General features: G+C 37.0%; 1 pseudogene; it reads left to right on the top strand.

Annotated features, from left to right (window-relative positions):
* On the top strand, positions 1 to 495 carry LOC124081923 (large ribosomal subunit protein uL22-like; annotated as a pseudogene).
* The last annotated feature ends 20478 nt before the right edge of the window (positions 496 to 20973 follow it).

Here is a 20973-nt window from a genome sequence, read left to right on the forward strand (position 1 = left end):
ATGGTTCCCTAATCTCTTGACCCAGAAAACCTCAAAGAATCACACAAATCAGGAGGTTCAAATCTGCACATATGCTTTAAGAATATCTAAAACAGCCCAGGCTATCAAGAGTATGCCTATCCCAAAAGCCACCAAGTACCTGAGAAATGTCATTGTAAAGAAGAAATGTATGTCATTCCAATGTAACAATGGTGGTGTCAGTAGATGCACCCAGGCCAAACAATGGGGCTGGACACAGGGTCAGTGGCCCAAAAAGAGTACTGAAGTTTTGTTTTCCCTGCTTAAGCATGCAGAACAATTATGAACTTAAGAGTTTAGATATAAGTTCTCTGGTCATTGAATATATTCAAGTGAATAAAGCATCCAAAATGTGCCTTCCTACTTACAGAGCTCATGGACAGATTAACCTATGCATGAGCTCCCCCTTCCACAATGAGGTGATCCTCCCTGAAAATACCGCTTAAGCCAGAAGAGCAGATTGCACAGGAAAAGAAAAGAAAACAAAACTTGTGAAAAAATTCAATAAACAAAAGTTTATGGCAAGGGAGTTAATTCAGTATGCAATAAATACAAATAAATATTTTTAAAATATTTTCTTTTGCATACAAAGACAAAATTTATAGTCATGAAGAAAAGAGATCAAGCTCTGCAAATGACTGGATGATGTTGGAAGTTTCAGCTGCAAATGAGCCAGAATTGACCAGGATCTGTAACTCCCACAAGTGAAGCTACAGCTGGGCAGTGACCCATGCCTGTAGTCTCAGCTACTCAGGACATTGAAGAGGAAGGATCAATGAATCTGTGAGCTCCAGGCCAGGCTGGGTAGCCTAGTGAGATCATCTCAAAAACAAGCAAACAAGTTTAGCTATTGTGAATTGAGCTGCTGTAAGCATTGATGTGGCTGCCTCAAGCAAACCAATCCTAAAAAACCAAAAGCCGAATGTTTTTTTCTGATATGTGAAAGCTAATTAACAATGCAGAAGTGGAGTGCTTGGGAAGAATAGAGTTACTTTAGGTAGAAGGAAATGAAAAGAGGGGAGGGGGTATGAGGTAGGAAAGGTAGTAGAATGAATCAGACATTATTACCCTATGTAAATATATAACTGTATGACTGGTGTGATTCTACATCATGTACAACATGACAAATAAGAAATTATACTCTGTTATATATGATGTATCAAAGTGCATTCTATTGTCATGTATAATTAATTAAAACAAAAAAAAAATAAAAGAAAAACTCAGAAGTGAAGTTACAAATTTAGGAGCATTTTTCACCAAGAAAAGTAGTTCTTACCTCTGGTGGCATATGGGTGACTCCTGGAGAGATTTTAATAAACACCAACAAAAAGTGCCACCTCAGACCAAATACATCAGACTCTCTGGATTAAGGGATCTTACTTTCATATCAGGATACTCTAATATGCAGATTAAGGCTAAGATTCTTGTTCTAGGTAAGTGGTTCCTTGATGAGTGGTATAAGTACCACTAGGATCTTGATTGTTTTTTGCACATTTGGAAATGTAATAAAAGATAGAAAGCTTTTGAAATAATTGGACCCATTTTGGAAGAATTGAGCCCTCTGGAGTTTTCTAAAATGCAGGTTCTTAAATAATCCTTTTGAAAAACTTACTTTATTTTGATTTAAAAGCAGCATCTTCATTCCATATGCTTTAGCCCTCTGCAGCATTTGTAGAATCTGTCTAGTCTGTGTTTTAAAAGAAAGGCTTAGATCAATCTTTATGTATTTCATCTGGTCCTTTCATGGTGGGAACAACAATATATACTGTAATTTATGTCCCCTTTGCTGCCTGAATTGATGTTTTCTGTACACCATCATTCTCCCTCGACTTCAGTTAATTTCAATAACAATCTGTATTAAGGAGTATTTCTCAGTGGTTAAGCACCCTTGGGTTCAATCCCTGGTACAAGAAAGAAAGAAGGAAGGAAGGAAGGAAGGAATAAAGGAAGGAAGGAAGGAAGGAAGGAAGAAGGAAGGAAGGAAGGAAGGAAGGAAAGAAAGAAAGAAAGAAAGAAAGAGAAAAAGAAGGAAAGAAAGAAAAAAGAACTAAAAAGAAAAGAAAAAACTTATTAAAGGGGTTAGACTTTATTTTAACCTCATATATTCATAAGAATCTATTGAAGGGCTTTGAGTATGAGGTGGCATAATCAGATGTATACATTTTTTAAAAAATCATTTACAGTTAATGCAGAAAACAGATTGTAGAGGGCAATAAAATGGCACATTTATTGGATCTGTGATATAACTTGATATTAGGCCTCATATGACTTGATCATAGATTAGTGATAGAATATGAGAGAAAGGGAAAACTCATGGATACTTAACAAGGGCTTTGCACTAACAACAGAGTGAGTGGAATGAATAAATGGGGAACAGAGGGAGAGGAAGTAGTTTGGGTTAAGACTTAAAAGGATTTTATTGGACCTGTGAAGTTTGAGATGCCAGTTATATATCTAAGTTAAGTTGTATGATTCAAAATTTGTGAACTGAAAGAAAAGATCTAGGAAATGAGTGAAGAAAGAGTGAGTGAAGACAGAGTTTTTGGGTACTTCAACTCCAGAAATCATGAGGAAAAGAGGAACAGGCTTCCTCTAGACTATGATGAGGTGGCCAGCAATTGAGCATGGTATCTCAAAAGCCAGGCAGACTGATTCCCAACCAGAAGAACATACTTAACTGTGGCACAGGATTTTGAGAAGTCAATAAAGATTAGAACTAAGAACTGATTATTGATTTGACATGAAAAAGTCTATGGTGACAAAAGAAAAGTAAGAATGATTGAAGTGGCAGGGATGGAAAGAGGGTTTCAGAGAGCCAAAGACAGCTAAGTGAGGTGATGAGGAATGAGACAGGCAACTGTTCCTCAGGTCATCGCTCCCTGTATCTGTCACACTGATTCTTCTAAAGTAGAACCTGAAACACGATGTCAGAGAAGCTAGTCTACTGAGAGATTAAACCCAGAGGCAGAGGCAAAATTAAAAAAAAAAACGGGAAAATTAAAAGGTCAATAAAAGGTGTGTTATGGAACTCATGAATGCAATGGACTTAATCCAGTTGATCACCTTCTAAGAAACAATGTAGAATGCACCTTGGAGTTGGTATTCAGAAGATAAGAAGTATTACTAAGTACCTCCAAGCTATCATAATAATATAAGCTTAAAATAACACACATTAATACCCACATGTCAGAAGTCTGGGCCAGGCCTGGCCTGGCTGTGTCCTCTGTGCTCAAGGCTCATCAAGCTGCCCATCAGAGTCATCTAAAGTCTCAACTGGAAGGGATCCACTTTAGATAATTGCAGTCGGGTACAGTTGGTGGTGGGAAGATGAAGGAGTTTTCTTCTGCTTCTGATTTGTAATTGAAATTGAAATCCAACATGAAGGGAGGAAGGTGGATTAGAGATTTAAAGACAGACAAAGTGTAAAATAGAAAATTTACTAGGTCGGTGTTTGGAATTCTTGACTGCAATCCACTATAAGAAATATTTCTGGGTCTGTGAGCTTGTATAGTAGGTAAAAGGCCCTGGGTTCAATTCCCAGCACCACAAACAAAATACAAATAAATAAAAATGTCCAATTTCATGCATTGGAAATCAATTTATATATATATATATATATATATATATATATATATATATATATATATATAACCTTGAACAATAGTTTCATAAATAGTTACTATTCCTATTTAATATATTTTATTTCTATTCATTATCTTCCAATTCAGTGATAATATAGGTTGACAGCTCTCAAACTAATGTTGTATCCCTGTATTGTCAAATTTCAGTTGCTTCTTTCATATTTGCTTGTTGATGTTACAGTTAACATCAAGCTCAGAAGTTTTTTGTGCTGATGGGAAGCTCAGAAGATCAGGATGTTGATAGGACTGTGGAGAGTAAAGTCTGAACTCTTGAGGTTTCAGAGGAGAAGGAGGACTGTCCTGGAATTTGGACTAGAGGCTATTCATGATTTGTTCCAGCTAAGAGTTGCCTACATTTTGCCCGTACAAGAGATCATGATGACATGGTCCAGAAATGGTAGTTTTTCTTAAGTGTGGGAAGGTTTAACCTGTTGTTGTTGTTGTTCCAACTACTTTGAAAAAGGCTATCAAATCAATAATCTAAAACAGATTAAAATTTTAGGCATCAGTAGAGCATCTGATACGAATTAATTGTTACCACTAAGTTCTGAATTTTACTTTTTACTCCTGGATATTTAGACAAAGTAACTGATTTAGTTTTAGAGTTATATCGCTCTCATAGTTTGATACAAGGGAATATGGAAGTTTATCTCTAGTGTTAAGATTTGTCTTAGCCTTGTATTAGCATGCTAAGAGGACTAGCGTAACACAATAACACAATGAATCTAGTTTTCAATAGGATATTTCAGAAGTTTTGGAACAGTGGTGTTGTGTGATGTTCCAATACTGAACATTTTAAATACAGAGGGCTAAGCATCTAATCTCTGTTCTGTGTCAAGCAATATAGCTTCTTAGTGTGGGCTGTCCTTCCCTCCTACAGTATCCCTTAGCACAGAGATCCCCTGGATTACTTCCTCAGGAGGAAGGACCTGCCTGGGAGCCACTTAGTCCCTCATTTCTGGGTAGGGCCAACTTTTTTAAGGCTTGGTTCTTCTTATTCTCTTTAAAGGAAAAAGGGTAAATTGACTAAATCCCATGGTAAAATATAGCAACTTTCAAGTTCCCATCAAAATGCTAAGAGTTGAGCAAGAAATTTTGCCCAAACTTTAAGAGACTTTTAAAATGCTAAAACATACCATTGGCAGTTTTCCTAAAGGGACTCAGGCTACAAAAACAAAGGAAACTTCTTAAACAATTGAGTGCAGGTGACCATTCATACAAACAATACAGTAGAAGCATCAGAAAAGTTCTCCATTCAAGACAGAAGCCAATTTGAATTTGTCCCTTAGAGGCCTGTTATCAGGGTCCACTTACCATCTTCACATAGGTACAGAATTAACCCCAAATCAATCTGTAATGTATATGAAGTGTCCTCCTGGTATAGGATTGAGACCTTCTGGGAAACTGAGACAGCATGAAGGCCCCCACTTCACCCTATTCTTGAAATCATGTCAGAAAGATTTCAGACATATTGGCTGAGTAACTGGAATGCGATTATTAGAAGGGAAAGGCGGAAAGGGATCATCCTTCCTGCCTTACAGTTTTATTGGGGGTTCCAGGAAGTTTCCTGAATCCTGCCCAAGACCACCTCTTGACTTTTGACTGGAACATCATAGACTACTTCCAAAAGAGGATGGTGTGGTGTTCAGAATTGATGTTTTTAAGGAAATTGAGTCAACTTTTTTCCCTCAATTTTCTATTGTCCCATAATGGGTTTCGTTATGGTTCAGATAGTAGATGTTCCCCAAAAGCTTATATGTGAGACAGTGCAAGAAGGTTTAGAGGAGAAATGATTGGGTTATGAGATCCTTAACTCAAACAGTGAGTTAATCCCCTGATAGAATTAACTGAGTGGAAACTAAGGGCAGGTAGGGTATGGCTGGAGGAGGCGGGCCATCTGGACATGCCTTTGAGGTATATATTTTGTATCTGGCACTTGGAGTCTCTCTTTCTGTTTTCTGATCATTATATTAGCCCCTTCCCTCTGCTACACTCTTCTACCATGATGTTCTGCCTCACCTTGACCCTAAGAAATGGAGCCAGCCTTCTATGGACTGAGACCTCTGAAACCATGAGCCCCTAAATAAGCTTTTTCTCCCCTAAAATTATTCTTCTCAGTTCTTTTAGTCACAGTTGTCGAAAAGCTGATTAAAACAGGTTTGCTATATGGTTTTTGCCTTAATTTCCTGCCTCCTTAAAGCACTCATCAACTTTTCCTTGTGAGAGTCTTGATGTTTTTGCTTTCAAGGTGATTTGAGGTTGTGACAAAGGAGGGTCCTGAAGACTTGGGTACAAGACATGGTCTGTAAATGGTAGGTTTTTTTTTTTTTAATTAAGGGTGGGTAAGATTATAACATACCAAGGCCCCATCTTTTCTGTTTTTTTCTTTCCACATCTTTTTATTATAGTTGCACATAATCATGGTATTTGATGTTACATATCCATAAATGCATACAATAAAAAAACATAATTTGGACAATATCACTTCCCCCTGTTATGGTTTAGATATTAGGTGTCCCCTTAAAGCTCATGAGTGAGATATTTTGTCTCAAGTTCCATCCATTTTTTTTACAAAGGACATAATTTTATTTTTTCTTTATGGGTGAATAAAACTCCATTATGTATATAGACACAATTTTCTACATCCATTCATGTGTTGACAGTCACCTAGGCTGGTTCCATAGTGTGGCTATTGTGAATTAATCTGCCAAGCCCCCTCTTCTGTATGGTTATCTGTCACATAAGGTGCCTGTGGTTTTCAGTCACCCTTCATTATCTTTTCCCTGCTCACCGATTCATGTCTATCTACATAGCTGCCCAAAAGTTTATGTTGAGAAAATGGAGAGGATGTTCAAAGGTAAAATAATTAGATCATGAGAGCTTTAACCTAATCTGTGGATTAATTCTTTTGATAAATTAATAATTTGAATGGATTAATGTGTGGTAATTGCAGGCAGGTAGGGTGTGGCCTTTCTCCTTCTTCTTTTTTTTTTTTTCTACTTAAGTCTGAAAGGTTTTGGCAGGGTTTAAATTATTACTGTTTTTCTTGGAAGAAACAGTGCCTAATTATAGTTGTAGAAAATGAAGCTGTATCTGCAGGTTAAATCTTGTTTTCTAGGAAACTATCCAAATTCTTTCATCATTCTAGAATTTATTGTTTGGAGCCTTGTGAGGAATCAATGAGCCATATAAAGAGCTTTAAGGGTATTTTTCCTACAGAGAACTGTTTTTCTACATTGATTCTCATAAGATTTTCATATATGTTATGTAATGAAGAAGAATTCAAATTAACTGATGATTATGGAAACTGTGTGCGATAAGAGATCCACTAAGATAATTTAAAATGATCATTATTTTTCATTTTCTATCCTTCCCTCCCCTTTTTCTGTTCTTTTTCTCTGTTTTTTGGAAAAGAAAAATTTCAACCAGCAAAGTGAGAAAGAGTACAAGATGACCCACACTTCCTCACTAAGAGGCAGTACCCATTGCTTTTGCTCTCTGTTTTCATTCCACACCCATCAAACCTGTGAATGCACAATACCCTTTGAATAATTTTTCCCTAAAATATCTCAATTTCCTTTCTGTTGCTGGAGCACAAAGGGTTTCAGAAAATTTTGCAATGAGGTTGGCATAGTAATTCTCCTGTTTCTATACTCAAGAAGACATCTAGTAAGTATATGTTTTTAACACAGTTAGGCATGGATTTGCAATTTTTTAAAAAAATTATTATATTAAACTGAGACCAGCCCTTAAACTGGAGTAAGTAGGAGACCTATGCTGGACACCCTGGCCCAAGACCATCCCTGCCAACCTCTGGCAGAGCAAAGGCCAAAGTTAGACTCAGGACTGCCCTACCAATGGACAAATCCAAGCTGGAGCCCAAGACTAGCCCACCTCCATCTTAGGACACTGCAGCCACCACCATAGCCCTCCCCACACAGTAGCCTCCACCTTGGGACAACAGATAGGACCTGGAGACAGCTGCATCTTTAAATAGGCAACCCAGCCTTTCAACATCACCTCTGAAAGTGGTTGCAGCCACGCTGGGTCACCCCATCTGCTATCTTCAGTTATCTCCGCTATTGCCACCACACATCTTTAGTTGTATTAGCATTTATCATGGGATACCAACTGGGGAATAGAAGCCCAACACCAAGGTGAGGTATAGGTAATCTGGAGGGACATCACAAGATTATTAGGTAGAAACTGTAATGTCTCAGATCTGCATTGCAAGAAAGGGAGACACATAGAAAACATGAAAAAAACAAGGGAGGAAAGTGCGCCAAACAAACCAAGATACTACAGTAATAGAATCCATAGACTCTACAGTTGATGAAATGTCAGAGAAGGAGTTCAGAATTTACATAATTAAAATGATCTATGAATTAAAGAATGACCTAAGTGAGAAAATACAGGCAAAAATTGATCACTCCAACAGAGATAAGGGAGCAAACACAGGTAGCAAAAGATTACTTCAAGAAAGAGAAATTCTGGAAAAAAAATCAGAAATCCTTGAAATGAAGGAAACAATAAACCAAATTAAAAAAAAACTCAATAGAAAGCAGACTAGGGCTGGGGATGTGGCTCAAGCGGTAGTGCGCTCGCCTGGCATACGTGCAGCCCAGGTTCGATCCTCAGCACCACATACAAACAAGGATATTGTGTCTGCCGAAAACTAAAAAATAAATATTAAAATTCTTTCTTAAAAAAAAAAAAAGAAAGCAGACTAGATGACTTGGAAGACAAAAACATCAGATAATGAAGACAAAATATTCAATCTTGAAAATAAAGTTGACCATACATTGAAGATGGTAAGATATCGTGAACAGAACAAACCAACACCAAAAGTAATAGAAGACAGGAAATAATTTTTTTAAAGGGCAGAAATCAATGAAATTGAAACAAAAGAAAAAAATTAACAACACAAAAAATAAATGAAATTGACAAATTTAGCCACCCTAATGAAAAGGAGAGAGAAAAAACAAATTACTAAAATTTGCAATGAAAAAGGAAATACCATGACAGACATTATTGAAATACAGACATTATTGAAATAATAATAAATTATTATTTCTAATAATAATTAGAAATTATTTTGAAAATTTATACTCCAGTAAAATAGGAAACCTTGAAGACACTGACAAATTTTTTTTAGTATGTGATCAACCGAAACTGAGTCAAGAGTACATACACAATTTAAACAGATCAAATTCAAGCAAGGAAATAGAAGACACCATCAAATGCTTACCAACCAACAAAAGTCTGGGACCAGACAGATTTCACAGCTGAGTTCTATAAGACCTACAAAGAAGAATTAATACCAATACTCCTCAAATTATTCCATGAAATAGAAAAGAAGGGAACCCTTCAAAACTCATTCTATGAAGCTAGTATCATCCTGATATCAAAACCAGGCAAAGACAGATCAAGGAAAGAAAACCGATAGATATCCTTGATGAACATCGATGCAAAAAATTCTCAATAAAATTCTGGCAAATTGTATACAATAAGGTATTTAAAAAAACAGTGCATCATGACCAAATGGGGTTCATTCCAGGGATGCAAGATTGGTTCAACATACAGAAATCAATAAATGTAACTCATCACATCAATAGACATAAAGATAAGAATCATATGATTATATCAATTGATGCAGAGAAAGCATCTGGCAAAATACAGCATCTCTTCATGTTCAAAAAAGTAGAAAAACTAGGGATAGTAGGAACATACCTCAACATTGTAAAAGCTCTCTATGCTAAACCCAAGGCCAACATCATTTTAAATGGAGAAAATTGGAAGTATTCCCTCTAAAAACTGGAAAAAGACAGGGATGCCCTCTTGCATCACTTCTATTCAACATATCCTTGAAACTCTAGCCAGAGCAATTGTACAGACAAAATAAATTAAAGGGATACAAATAGGAAAAGAAAAACTGAAACTATCATTATTTGCTGACAACATCATTCTATACTTAGAGGATCCAGAAAACTTCTAGAATTAATTAATGAATTCAGTAAAGTAGCAGGATATAAAAATCAATACCCATAAATCAAATGCATTTCTATACATCAGTGATGAATCCTCTGAAAGAGAAATTAGGAAAACTACTTCATTCCCAATAGCCTAAAAAAATAAAAAATAAACCCTTGGGAATCAACTTAACAAAAGAGGTTAAAGGCCTCTACAATAAAAACTATAGAACATTAAATAAAGAAATTAAAGAAGAACTTAGAAGATGGAAAGATCTCCCATGCTCTTTGATAGGCAAAATTAATATTGTCAAAATGCCCATACTACCCAAAGGACTATAAACATTCAATGCAATTCCAATTAAAATCTCATCATCATTCCTTATAGAAATAGAAAAAGCAATCATGAGATTCATCTGGAAAAATAAGAGACCCAGAATAGCCAAAGAAATCCTTAGCAAGAAGAATGAAGCAGATGCATCACAATACCAGACCTAATCTACACTACAAAGCTATGGTAACAAAAACAGCATGGTATTGGCATCAAAATAGACATGTAGACTAATGGTACTGAATAAAAGACACAAAGACAAACCCACATAAATACAGTTTTCTCATACTAGACAAAGAAGCCAAAAACATACATTGGAGAAAAGATAGTCTCTTAAACAAATGGTGTCTCGAGAACTGGATGTCAATATGCAGCAAAATGGAACTAAACCCCCATCTCTCACCATACAAAAAAACTCAACTCAAAGTGGATCAAGGAACTAGGAATTAGACCAGAGACCCTGCACCTAATAGAGGTAAAAGTAGGCTCAAATGTTTATCACATTGGATTAGGCCCGTACTTCCTTAACAAGGCTCCTAAAGCACAAGAAATAGAGTCAAGAATCAATAAATGGGATGGATTCAAACTAGAAAGCTTCTTTTCACTAAAGAAACAATCAATGAGGTGATGAGAGAGCCTACATTTTGGCAGCAAATTTTTGCCACACCCATGTCAGATAGAGCACTAATCTCCAGGATATATAAAGAACTGAAAAACTGAACATCAAAAAAACAAACAACCCAATGGGCTAAGGAGCTGAATGGACGGACCCTTCTCAGATCAACAAATATACGAAAAAATGTTCAACAACTCTAATAATTAGGGAAATGCAAATCAAAACTACTCTAAGATTTCATCTCATGGCAGTCAGGATACCAGTTATTAAGAATACAAACATAAGTGTTAGCGAGGATGTGGGGGAAAAGGTGCACTTTTACTTTGCTGGTGGGACTGCAAATTGGTGCAACCAATCTGGAAAGCAGTATTAGATTCCTTAGAAAATTTGGTCAAAATACCATTTGACTCAGCTATCCCACTCCTCATTCTATACCCAAAGGACTTAAAATCAGCACACTATAGTTACACAGCCACATCAATGTGTACAGCAGCTCAATTCATAGTAGCTAAACTGTGGAAGCAACCTAGATGCCCTTCAACAGATGAGTAGATAAAGAAACTGTGATTTATATACATAATGGAATATTACTCAGCATTAAAAGAGAATAAAATTATGGCACTTGCAGGTAAATGAATGGGGTTGAAGAATATCATGCTAAGCAAAGTAAGCCAAATACCAAAAGCCAGATGTTCTTTGATAAGTTGATGCTGATTTCTAATGGGGGGATGGGGGCCATGGAAAAAATGCAGGAACTTTGATTGGCAAAGGAGAGGGAGGAGAGGGAAGTGGGTATGGGAGCAGGAAAGATGGTGGAATGAGATGGACATCATTATCCTAAGTACATGTATGACTGCACATATGGTCTGACACTACATCGTGTACAATCAGAGAAATGAAAAGTAGAGCTGCAATTGTGTACAATGAATCAAAATGCATTTTTCTGTCATATATACCTAATTAAATAAATAAATTAAAAATAAACAAGTAAATATTTTTTAAAAAAACTGGAGTAAGTAGGCTTTTGAATTCTACTGAAGTTCAATTGACAATCCTTTTACCCCAGTTCTATACCATGGAGAAGACCTTTGGATAGAAAAGGAGTTATAACAAGAAAAGTTGTCAGCTAACTTCATATGCTATAGTATTACTAAGGTGGTAAATATAATGACCAGAGATGAATGCCCAGAGGTTCCTCTTCCTGGTTTCCACTTAGTTCTACTGAACTCTAATTTAAATGAAGTAAGCTAAGTCTCATTCTCTGCAGTGACTCCCAAATTCCCTACATATTCCAGAAAGCCACTTGACATTTTCTTTTTAAGCCCCAGTTCTGAGCTCTTCATCTTCCTTCATTAGCTCAGTTTAGTGGATGGTACATTTTCTCTGTGTACTGTTCTCTGTGTTGCATCACCCCAGATATGAAACATAACCTGTTTCCTAATTTCCACATAAAATCCCAAGTGCATGAGGCATCTGGTGAGTTGCATACTATTAAAGTTTGGGAAGATGAGAAGGAAATATTGCCCACACTGGACACTCTGGTATTGGCTGCAGAGTTACACTATAGTAAAGGACAGTAAATTATCCAAAGGAAAAATCTACCCTGAACCTTCCCTAAGAACAAGCTTCAAAGGGAAACAGTTGATTCCATAAAAAACAATCTGCCTCCAGAATAACATTCAGCATTAATAATAATGTGTGAGAGAGTAAAAGATCCCATCCCAAATACTTTTTTTTTGGCACATTAAGAGGTGGTTTATTCAGAGGATCTGTAAACCTCTTTAGGCAGAGGAATCGCCTGAAAAGCTGTCCTTTTGTGAAAGAAATCTGCATCTATCTACACTAGAAGTGGTTTTTCTATCTGATATCTACCTCCACCCTTTTTATACCTGGGAAAGAATTTTCCATAGGAAAAAGAGGTGGGAATCTGACTTCTGGTCTTGACAGAGATTATCACAGGTGGGTCTTACTTGAGAGATTCATCTACATAACAACACAACCCTTGCCCACTGTGCACATCCTTTCCCCAACCTTGGATCAGTAGCCTGTGCCACCTTTCCTCTCCCCAAAGTATCCAAGCCCCTATCCCTTTTTTAAACTTTATATATTTTTCCATCATTTTAACCCTCTTTGAGTCTCATCCTCCTGTGTTTAATAAAATCCATATACTCTTTTACTTGTTATCTATTGTTCATTTCTTTTTTTAAAAAATGATTTTTATTGGTGCTTTATGATTATACATAATAGTGGTACCCGTGAAAGGTCTAGTTGGGGGTCCAGGTTCTTGGCCGCCTGAACAAAGAATTGAGTAAGACACACAAAGCAGCAGCCAGAGGATAGATTTACTGAAAGTGAAGGTACACTCCCTAAGGTAGAGTGGTACAGGACTAAGAAGGGTGGCTCCAAGGCCCTGGTGTCTGATCAAGTCTTGCCTTATATGCTGAGCTGTGCCTCATTCCCCTTCCTATGGACCTGATTGAAGACCTTGCTGATTTTTTTCCATCAGTTACTTTATTTTTGCAAAATTAAAATGTAGAATTTGTGGCAGATATTGCTATTGTAATGGGACTTACCATAAACAGGGACGTGATGACTTCCTCTCCATTTTGTACTCAGACATTTATTTTGTACCCTGCCTCTGCCATCTTGACATCCTAAACTACTATCTCAATAGTGGGGTTCAATATGCCGTGTTTGTGCATGCACTTAAATATATACCAGATTCACTACTGTGATATATTTGTACACAGGAGAAGAAATGTCTCAGAAGCAGCATTCAAAGAGGAGTTCTCTGAGAGAAGGGTAATTTGACCCAGGACCAGCAAGGTTCTTGTCATACTTGATAGAAAAGAATTTCAACACATGACAGACAGAGGCATTCACAGAGATTTATTTAGAAAAATAGGTACATGTTCAAGGTAGAATGTAGGCCATCTCAAGAGTGAAATATGTGGTTTGGGGTTATCAGGTCTTGTTGTAAAGAAAACTTCTTTAGAGGTGGTATGGAAAGTATGTAGGAATGGGATCCGTTTGGTGATATCAAGACAGGTTCTGGTGGTCTGGTGAGTCTCTGGTTCCTCAGGGTGATATGGTCTTCATTATCTGATCAATAGCATTGGAAAAATCCCTTAAATTAGAGATTCCTCAAAGCATCATATCTCTATTTGCTCAATCTATTCATTGGGGTCATTAATTAACAGTGAACAAGTAGATTTGCAGTTTTCCCAAAATTTGAGGAGTATCAGGTCTATAAGAAAGACTGACTTAAGGAGTGACTGCCCTGAAAAATTATAGGGAACTTCAGAATTAAAATATTATTTATTTGTCCTTCCTTCATGTCTCCTTTCTACCTATTTCTTATTTTCTTTATGCTACCTCACGTGCACACAGCATAATTTGGTAGATTTCATTCTCTGGTACTTCTGCATGCCCTCCCCTCTTCTGTCCTTCTTGATCCCCTTCCTCTACTCTATTGGTCATTCTTCTGTTTTTATGAGATCCCTGTCAGTTTATTTAACAGACTAAAATTATCAGAACTTCAGAGAAAAAAAAAAAGGTAAATTTTAAACTTTCCTACAAATGTGAAAGTCCTAATGTCAGGCATAATTCTGTTTAAAATCTTTTTAAAAATCTTAAACCTAGAAACTATTTCCACAACTCTCTTTCCTGAATGATGGAGAAGCCCACAATATACCTATCTTCCAACTGAGGGAAACTCTCAGTTAATTCCTAAGGAATTTCTTACTGGTTTAAGCTGTGAAGGGATTCCCATTTCCCTTGCGGGGGGTGGGGGGTGGGGGGGCACAATTGTGTAGGCGCGTGCACACACACTTAACATTTGTAAGAACATTCCATTAATTAAGAAGACTTCTGGGGCTGGGGCTGTAGCTCAGTGGCAGAGCACTTGCCCAACATGCGTGAGGCAATAGGTTCGATCCTCAGCACCACATAAAAATAAACAAATAAAATAAACGCATTCTGTCCATCTACAAATTTAAAAAAAAATTAAAACAAACAAAAAAGCCTTCTGTGGAGCCTGGCATTGTGGTACATGCCTGTAATCCTAGCAGCTCAGGAGCCTGAGGCAGGAAGATCGCAAGTTCAAAGCCAGCCTCAGCAATTTAGAGAGAGCAACTTAGCAATATCCAGTCTCAAAATAAAAAATAAAAGATTTGGGATGTGGCTCAGTGATGGTTAAGTGCCCCTGGGTTCATTCTCTGGTTTAAAAAACAAAATCTTCTATGGCACTTATTAATAGCACAACTCTGTGAATGTTTTATCTAGTTCTTAAGACTACATATTTCTTTAGAGCAGAAGACTTATCTTAATTATCTTGTATATAATAGATACTGAATAAATTTTAATGCCCAGCATTTACATAGAATTATGGTTCTGCTGCTGTTTTAAGTGTTTTATGTGTATGAACTTCCTTAATCCTCAATTTTCTCTGAGATAGGAGTTATTCTGTTTGCAGATGAGGAGGCCAAAGGCCAAGGAGCTTGAGTTCTCCCAGGTAGTTGGCAATAGAGCCCAGGTTGGACCTTAAGGATCCAGCTTAAGGCAATATTTTCTTTTTTTTTTTTTCTTGCTTCAGTTCAATCATTCCCTGTGAATGTGTTTAGTGTAAGCTTCATATACTAATATGGAAGGGTTTTTCTTTACAAATCTGTGAGACTTGAAAAACCTTAAATCCCGAACTTTTTCTTGTTCCATATTTCATTTATATTAACCTCTTCCTCAACTTTATAAATAATACATGTTCATTATAAAATAAAAACACAGAAACACATAAAAGATATATTTCCATGACCTCGAGATAATCACTCAATATTTTATTATATTACACATGGCCTTATGTTTATTTAAGTTTGGGATTGCACTGACCCAAAAATTTATTCTCTTGTTATTAATACTATGCTTTGACTTTTCCATTCTGTTCAAAATAAAATAACTGCATGATATTCAATCATCATCATCCTTGTACCAAAACTAATAACTGTGATTTATTAATCTTTTGATAAATCAAACACTAAGCCAGAGTTTTTTATTGTGCATTTGCTTCAAAAGTTTATTCAGTGAGAACAAGCTGTGACACTGATCTGTATCTGACTACAAAGTCAGTGGCCATGATAATTATATCCATTGTCCTCAATTGTGGTCATTGTCTCACAATAACATAAATCTTTTAATTATTTCTCTGCCATGGGACATTTAGTTCAATTCTTCACATATTTAATGCCCCTGAGACAAACATCCTTGCAGGTGTGTAGAATCGTTCATTCTTCTCTTACTTCTTGAGATCAATATTTTCCCTTGTTTGAATGGTAATTTTGCATCAGAGTTTTGTATATCAAGACCCTCAGACACTTTCAGCTCTGGCTTTCCTAGCCTCTAATTTCCTCAGGTTCTTGATTCCTAGGAATTTTCCAGTTGACCTCTTTCCCATGGAAATATATATTTTAGCAGAAAAGACTTGGTTCTGCCCCTATGCACCTCCCTGTTCATAGGCCCCTCTCTGAGTCCTGACCATACAGAAATCATTCAATGGAGATCATTTGTCACCTTATCCTACATGGCCTCCACAGGACGGCATAGCATAACCGAACAGCTGTCACCTCCTGGCCAGTCACCAATTTCATCTGGAGTTGACCTTTCTAGTCCTATTGTCTCTGAAGATTTGATATTCCCACTTGGACTTTGGAATATATGCAACACAATGTGCATGCATCTTATTGACTAAGAGCAGTAATGTGGTAAAGTTAGTTCCTTTTTATTATGCTTATTATGTGGCCTGGTTATGTTCCAAGATTATGCCTCCAGTTCTCTCCCATATGGTAAATAGAAGCCATGAGGGAAAATATACATTCTGAAATACTTAATTTACTGAGGTTGTGGTATTTTATTAGTAAGAGTGTATCAACTCTTACATTTCTAACGTTATGCTTGACATATCTTATATATGAAGAAGCTTCTAACAGCAAACTTAAAACACTTTCTTCATAAACCCTCAAATAATCACATAAACCAATGGACTAAATCCTTATCAATGGTACTCATGCTTTGGAGAATGCAAACATGATCTAGAAAATATTAAAAAGTGAAGAATTCCATTCCTCCCCCACCAGTCTGTTGTCTCTGGTTTTGATCCAATATGGAATCTTTATTCTAATAAACACCACAAGTGATCCTGATACAGATAATTGTGAACTGCACTCTAAAATAAAATTTAAGCAAAAGCAATTTAAGTTGCTCCTAAGACATAGACAGGCAGGGAGAGACCTCAGACCCCCAAATCTCAGAAACCCAAACCAGTGGAGAGAAAATTATTAACAGAAATTATTATTATTATTAAATTGTAATAACAAGAATGCATAGAAATGATACCCCCCTAAAGGGCAGAAACAAGGCACATAGCTGTCTGCCGTGTATGAAACCGAAAGCTTCCCAGCATTAGCTGGACAGGTCTGTCCCTCATGTGTTAAGAGAACAGGAAGGTGGGGCCTACTAAAGGCTTTCTCTCTGTGCACACAGGAGTTCTGAGATGCCCTGCCACAGTGTCCTCCCCGTCTAACTCAGAGGAACCTCTTAAATCTGTTTGCCCCTTCCCTGCTTTCTGGTTTCACAAGACAATTCTTGAGTTGAAGACAGCGCAAAAATAATTAATGGCGAGGCTGGGGTTGTAGCTCAGTGGTAGAGAGCACTGTCCTGTCATGTGTTGAGGTACTGGGTTCGCTCCTCAGCATCACATAAAAATAAATTTTAAAAAATGTATTGTGTTCCTTCACAACTAAAAAATATTTTAAAAAATAATAATTAATGTAGCTTTGGCAAACTCAAGAATCATTTCTTAAATCCCCCATGCTGTGCTATGAGCTGATAATGTTCCAAAAAATGACATACAAGATATGGGCCCAATCTTCCTGTTCTTTTACCATATAAGGGACAGTCCTGTCCAGCTAATGCTGGGAATGTTTCTGTTTCATTCTTAAGTTGTTTTTTCTCACAAGTGCTTCTTTAGTTAAAAAATAAATAAATAAAATAATCACTATAGCATTATAATATGAAGGAATAGTTGCAAAAGTATTTTCACATTGGCCAATGAGGAAAAAAAGTCAATGTTGAGATCTAATCTTGGTCCGGTATCTAATACATTCACTCACTCATTCATCCAACAAATCTGTGGAGTGTCCACTCCTCTATGTGCTGGCATACAGTGAAGAAGACAGACAAGAGCGCTTGATGGTTATATTTTACTGTGGTGCAGCTGGTTACAAGCAGGACTGTGCAATTATTGGTGGTAGGACTCTTTCAGCTGACCCAAACCACAATGCTGGGGCAGTATCTCTGCTGTCTGCCACCCACACTATGCACCAGAGGGAAAGTGTTCCAGAACCTCAGAACTTTGCTTTCTTGTACAAAGTTGTAAATGCAAATCTTTAACTCAGTATCTCTGCATTAGAGAAAGAATTCAATGCAGAATCTTATAAGCATTATGTCTACAATGGAACATTAATGCCAAGGGAAATAAGGTAGGAACCACCAAAAATCCTAGTTTTTCATCTTCAATAGTTTTTTTTTTTCCATTGAGAATTGGTCAATGCAATTTTATTTCATCAAAATGTATTGACAGGCCAGGAGCAATGGTGCACACCTGTGAACCCCTAGGGAGGCTGAGGAAGTAGACTTTCAAGTTCACAGCCAGGCTCAGCAACTTAGGGAGAACTTCAGCAATTTAGCAAGACCCTGTTTCAAAATAAAAAATAAAAAGGACTGGGGATACCTGGCTCAGTGGTAAAACACCCTAAGGTTCAATCTCCAATACTTGAAAAAATATTGGTGGGAAAAAAAATATTGCCAGATAGCATTGTAAGGATATGCATCTTTATTTTTTTTCAACCTCAGTGAGCTTCCTATATGAGGAAAGACACGCACACACACTTATACATATAAGCTTGTAGGTGAAAACTATATCAATGAATCTTCTCTAGACATACAAATTCTTTTTACAGGAGATGTCTTTGAACTAGATCTTCAAAAAGTCATATTTTTTCAAAGGAAGAAATAAACAATGAGTGAGCCAGAACACTGCAGATGTAGGATCCAACATGAGCAAGATGGAGAGTATGTATGGAGGTGCCAACCACGTATTGTGGTCCAGTTAAGCTACCTGGACTACCACCTACCCCCTATCACCAGGAACTGTGCGAATGTGCCTGTAACCAGTTGTACCACAGGTAGCTGTGTATGGGGTATAAGGAGATGGGGGTTTGAATGTGATTTTGTTTCCAGTTTATCCTACAAAGCCATAAGTATCCTGTAGGCAGTAGAACGCCATGATCATGTCTGTTCTTTGGGGGCAGTTGTATGAAGAAAAGAGGGAAGAAATTGGAGGCACAAACACCAGTGGAGCTGAGACATGTGGAGAGTTTGCATGGGGTTCTGGGGGAGCATAATGAAGAGAGGAGTGGGGAATAAGTGAGATAGGATACAGGTCATCAGTAGGAACGCCTGACTTGGGAAGAGTGGGGCACAAGTTCACACACTACAGTTTGTTTGGCATCATCTGGAATTTTTTTCACATGTGTCGAATACTAACTATGTGCCAAGCATCATATAACATGTTTTACAGGCATTGGTCTACTCCTTGCTCAATCCACCATGTCGAGACCTGCATTAGAGTATGCGGGTGGAGAGAGAAGCTGATTCATCTTGTGTCATAGAAGCACAGGCTTTATATTGCATATTAGGAAGAGCATGCATGACTGCACTGGGAAGGCATTAAGTGACTGTCATAGAAATGAATTTTTTAAGGAATGAAATTGTGTTGAAAATTCGCAAAAACATTGTTGCAGTTTTGGACAACAAATAGGATGAGTTATGCAAAGAAGAGATAGAGATCAAAGATTCAAGTCTAAGTAATTAGGAGCACATGATTCAGATGGGAAACTCAGAAGAACCTGATCTGGTGTGAAGCATAACGTATTTGTTTTTTACTTAATGAGCTTGAAATCCTAGAGGGCTAACAAGAACCTCACAGAAGAGCTGAATTAGAGCTGTAAGTCTTCATAGATATCATGTATCATGTAACTTCTTAGGACTTCTTTTACTGAAGCAGGATCTAAACACATAGAAGAAAAAGTATTTTTAGACTCAGGATGTTACTAACAGTGTTGAGCAGAGCAAAATAAGTTGTCAAGATTTCCACCAGTTTCCCAGGAAAAGGGATAGAGATGAAGACTAAGGAGGAAGCCTAGTCAAAGTCAGATTTTGCATGAGGGAATCAGGATCCAAGATAAAACAAAACAGTAAGTAACCACCTTATCTTAAGATAAGGATTTTTTTTTTTTCAAAAAAAAAAAAAAGCAGGAAATAATTATAGGGAGAAACCAAATAGAACTGTATTGAACTAATAATGCTTTCCTCCTGTAAAGAAGCACCACCTATTACTTTGGAGAATCCTAAGATTTGGCCTCCTTGAGGCAAAATATGGCTGATCAAAAATTGCATCACACTGACTCCTGATTTATGAATAAGATGTAGCTTTCTGAATACCAAGAATGAGAGACCTAGAAGCTATTATGAACCATGAAGTTGCCAAAGGCCATCACAGGTAAAATGCTGGTTGGGCTTCTGGGAAAGGTGAAGCCAAGTGACAAGGCAAGCAAACAGCTGTAAAGCAGAGCGGGTACTAAAGACACATTGACAGCAACTCTGCACCAATTCCTATGAATTAACTCTTTTAATACTGACAGGAATCCATTCAAGTAGTCTTCTCCACCCAGCTCAATACAAGTGAGGAAACTAGGCAAAGAAGGTTTAAATGACTTCTCAAATTCTATCAAGAGTGTGTCTCAGAGACTTGTATCAGGGAATCTTACCCTGGAGTCGTTGCCCTTAGGGTTATTATGGCAACCACCAGAAAGACACAGACTTTCAACAAGTGATTGCTAATGTTTAGCAAGACAGCTAGAAAAGCAGCTAAGGAATCTTAAATGTGTAATTTTTTTTATAGGGCTCCAGAATTAGCACCCAGTTTAAGAAGAGGTTTTGATTTCCATCCAAGTTCGACTTTGTAATTTCATAGTATCACAAACTAGGTCATCTTACATGGATGCGTCTCAGCAATCTTTGCAATATATGTTCTGAACAGCTGAGACCCAATCTAAGACCCAGTCATCAAGCGATCATTATGAAGAGACATATTCTTGATTGACATGTTGTAAGATTTTTTAAAAAAAAGATCTCCCCACTATCCTATTTTAATTGATTTTTTTTTTTTGTTAACATGAATTGGTTGTACATTTGACTTATTTAAAATCATTTATCATGTGCCTTTTTAGGTGGACCACTCTATATGACTTTCATGCTTAAAAACCATTTTTTATTCAAGTGTCTTAC

This window comes from Marmota monax, unplaced genomic scaffold (assembly GCF_021218885.2).
Source record: "Marmota monax isolate L192 unplaced genomic scaffold, Marmota_monax_Labrador192_F-V1.1 WCK01_AAM20220418_F8-fsc00031, whole genome shotgun sequence".
Taxonomy (NCBI): domain Eukaryota; kingdom Metazoa; phylum Chordata; class Mammalia; order Rodentia; family Sciuridae; genus Marmota; species Marmota monax.